Raw genomic sequence first — 4,162 nt, 5'->3', positions numbered from 1 at the left:
TGGGTGATTTGATGTTTCACCAAAAAACTCTGCAAGAGACATGATGCATTAGTGGGTGCATTATTGTGACGAAGCTGCCAATCACCAGCTGCCCATATCTGTGGCATTCTGAATAATCCAAATAGTTTCCATGGAGGAATGTTCAAGCTTAACGTAAAGTTTGATGCAGATTCATTGCTCTACTTGCTCAGTCATTTTGAATGTGATGGCCACACAGTACACATGCTCACTCAACAGCATCTACCGCCCCCACTGACTAGTACCGGGAAGTTGTCATTGTTCATGCATGCTCATTCCAGTCCTCTCTCCTTGGCTGCCATGCTATATCAATGTTGCACAAACCGCTCTTGCTATATTAAACAATGGCTGGACTTTTTGCAGACGGAACTCATATCTTTGGCAATTTATTACATCAGATTTCTTCAACTCTATCTCCTATGAATCCCTTCCTCTTTCAGGAAATTCAGAGTCAATGTTCTATAATACTGATGGGTTACATGTAAAGTTTATCAGAGACTGAATGTCTGGGGGAGGGAGAAGGAAGACTGCTAATGTAAAGTAAGGTTATAGTTCTAACTATAGATTTGACCTTATAAAGTACACACACAGGTAGGTTAAAGTCCTCTGATGCAGCCAACCAGTGGTTTTTTGGCCATTGTGTTCCTAAAAATGCTACAAGTATTATTCCCTCAGGTACCTCGTGGTTTGAAAGGACTTTTTCTTCATAAATAAAGTGAACTTATTAAATAATTCAGTTTTGTTTTTATTCATCAATGATACTTAAATGCCAATTAGAATTTCTGGTCAACCAAAGCAATTTATAGATTCAATGCAATCCCTATTAAAGTACCCATGACATATTTCATAGATAGAGAACAAACATTTCAGAAATTTATATGGAACCATAAACAACCCCGAATAGCTGCAGCAATTTTGAGAAAGAAGAACAAAGCAGGAGGATCACAATACCTGATATCAAACTGTATGACAAGGCCACTGTAATCAAAATAGCCTGGTACTGGCATAAGAACAGACACATAGACCAATGGAACAGAACAGAAAGCCCAGAAATAAATCCAAGTCACTATGGTCAATTAATATTTGACAAAGGGGGCAGCAGCATAAAATGGAGTAAAAATAGCCTCTTCAACAAATGGTGTTGGGATAGCTGGACAGCTACATGCAAAAAAATGAAATTCGATCACCAACTTACACCATACACAAAAATAAATTCAAGGTGGATAAAAGACTTAAATGTAAGTCATGACACCATAAAAGTCCTAGAGGAAAACATCGACAGGAAGATCTCAGACATTCCACACAGCAATATCTTCACCAATATGTCCCCTAAAGCAAGGGACATAAAGGAAAGAATAAACAATTGGGACCTCATCAAATTAAAGAAAACATGCATGGCTAAAGAAAACAGCATTAAAATAAAGAGAACCAACTATATGGGAAGACATATTTTCCAATGATACCTTGGACAAGGATTTGATCTCCAAAATACATAAAGAACTCACAAGACTCCACTTCAGGAAGACAAACAACCCAATTAAAAAATGGGCAAAAGACTTGGACACTTTTCCAAGGAGGACATACAAAGGACCCAGAGATATGCAAAAAGATGCTCAGCATCACTAGCCATCAGAGAGATGCAAATTAAAACCACAATGAGATACCTCACAGCTGTCAGAATGGTCATCATAAACAAATCAACAAACAAGTGCTGGAGAGGATGTGGAGAAAAGGGAACCCGAGTGCACTGTTGCTGGGAATGCAGACTGGTGCGGCCACTGTGGAAAACAGTATGGAATGTCCTCAGAAAACTAAAAATGGAACTGCCTTTTGATCCAGCAATTCCATTGCTGGGATTATACGCTAAGAATCCTGAAACACCAATTCAAAAAAACCTACACACCCCAATGTTCATAGCAGCACAATTTAGAATAGGCAAGTGCTGGAGGCAACTTAAGTGCCCATCAGCAAATGAGTGGATCAAAAAACTATGGTACATTTACACAATGGAATTCTACACAGCAGAAAGAAAGAAGGAGCTCCTACCCTTTGCAACAGCATGGATGAAACTGGAGAGCATTATGCTAAGTGAAATAAGCCAGGCGGTGAGCAACAAATACCATATGATCTCACCTTTAACTGGAACATAATCAACAGAAGAAAAAAGCAAGCAAAATATAAGAGACATTGAAATTAAGAACAACCTGACAGTAACCAGAGGGGAGGTGGGAAGGGATAATGAGGGGAAGGATGGAAGAGTTTTCAGGAACAACTATAAAGGACAGATGGATAAAACCAAGAGGGAGGTGGAAGCGAGGGAGGTGGAAGCAAGGGAGGGAGGCGGGTTTGGCTGGGGTCAGGGGCAGTGGTGGGGAGTAAATGCAGATGACTGTAAATGAACAACAATAAAATAATAAAAGAATTTCTGGTCAATGTGAGATAATCAGGGGTATCACTTTGACTTGATGGGGTTCTGGCAAAGAAATGTGACGGTGAATTTCAGAATGTAAACATGATTTCCATTAGGCTTTTTCAAAAACCAAATACAGGTTGCAGGTGTTTATTACGACCTCTTTGGTCCCAGGGGGCTTGAACTGGGAGTACTTGAATAGATTTGGGTGAAAGAGGAGATTCTGACACTGGCCTCATCCCCTTGAATTTTCGCTAAATTATCTGGAATTTTTTTCAGATCGGATGTTACTTTTATATCTCAAACTCCTCCCTCATCTATCAAGTTTCAACTCAAATACAGTGTTCTACAACAAATGTTCCCCAGTTAGTAAATGGGGAAATGAATACAGTATAATATGGAAGTTTTCCCGGTCCCTAAGCAAGGGAAGCCAGAATATGAGTAGTAGGAAAACTCAGCCACTGGAGCTCAATGACTGCCTGCAACTGGGGCTCCTCTGCTATAATTTAGTTATTCTCTTACCGAAGGTCATTTTGGATGGACTCAATTTCTCACTTTTAAATACCTCCTCGATAGTCCTTACACGAGTTCTTTGTGAATCTGCAGTTTGTGAGATATGTCTATAGGATACATTCCTATAAGTGGACCTGCATATTTGGGAACAGCAAACTTCAGAATCAAGTTTCAGCTCTAGCCACTGACTTGATGCAGCACATGCTTTAGGGTGCTACGTTAGAGACACAGGGTTTCTCAGTTGTGATCTGTCTGTTATGTCAATAAAGCATGGGAAGTAGTCCCCATCCTAAAGTGATATTCAGAGAGACTTCACGTTCGCCCCATGTAAGGCATCGATGAAGAACAGCAGTAGGGAAGTGCAAGTGAACACATTACAGACGATGAGAGTATGAGGGAGGTCCACCACAGAGCAGGGCTTAAAAAGTGACCTGGAAAAAACTAGTATCTTCATATCCACAAATATATTCACTGTCTTTACCATCTGTACATCTGAACAACACAGGACATTCTGGAATCCCTTCTCCTAATGATAATTAAAAATAGAACTGGTGTCTTAACTATTTTTCCAACTTCTAATTGGCTGACTCTTACAGAACAGTTGCTTAATGCTTTATAGTTAGTTGCACAGCACTTTAGAATTTAACATCCTTTACCAACCATACTTAAACCTTTGAACCCCCACTGAGATTAGCAGATGCATCCTTGCCTCTATTTTATACATAAGAAAACAGGTGCAGAGCGGGTAACCTTGCCAAGCCTACACAGCTAAGCAGTAGTAGAGCCAACATTCCAACACAGTTCTTTGCCAACCTGTCAAATACTTGGTGAGGGACTAACTGGTTTCTTCCAACCTGTCTCCCAAGTTTCAAAGCACATCCTTCCTATTCCAGCTAATTCAGGGTGAAACATGAAGCCAGAAAATGTAAACACAAGGTGCAAGAGATGCTGGCACAGCAACTGAGCTGGCCACCTCCCTGACCAATCTACTTTAATTCCCACTGTTCTTTAGGTGGGCAATGGCTATTCACTAAGCAGTGACTTCAAATGTCAGGGAAAGGGAGGCATATGGAGGCCATGTGGTCTTCAGGTGTCCCATTCAGATCAAACTTAAATGAACAGGTGCTAATGTCTGTGCCCGGATTCTCACGAGTTCTACTCAAAGTGTGGTCTTGTTGGTTCATGACAAGATAATCATGCAAACAGAAAGCACCCAGGAAT

This window comes from Desmodus rotundus, chromosome 5, assembly GCF_022682495.2.
Source record: "Desmodus rotundus isolate HL8 chromosome 5, HLdesRot8A.1, whole genome shotgun sequence".
Classification (NCBI taxonomy): domain Eukaryota; kingdom Metazoa; phylum Chordata; class Mammalia; order Chiroptera; family Phyllostomidae; genus Desmodus; species Desmodus rotundus.
The sequence above is the reverse complement of the archived record's forward strand: the minus strand, read 5'-3'. Positions refer to the sequence as shown.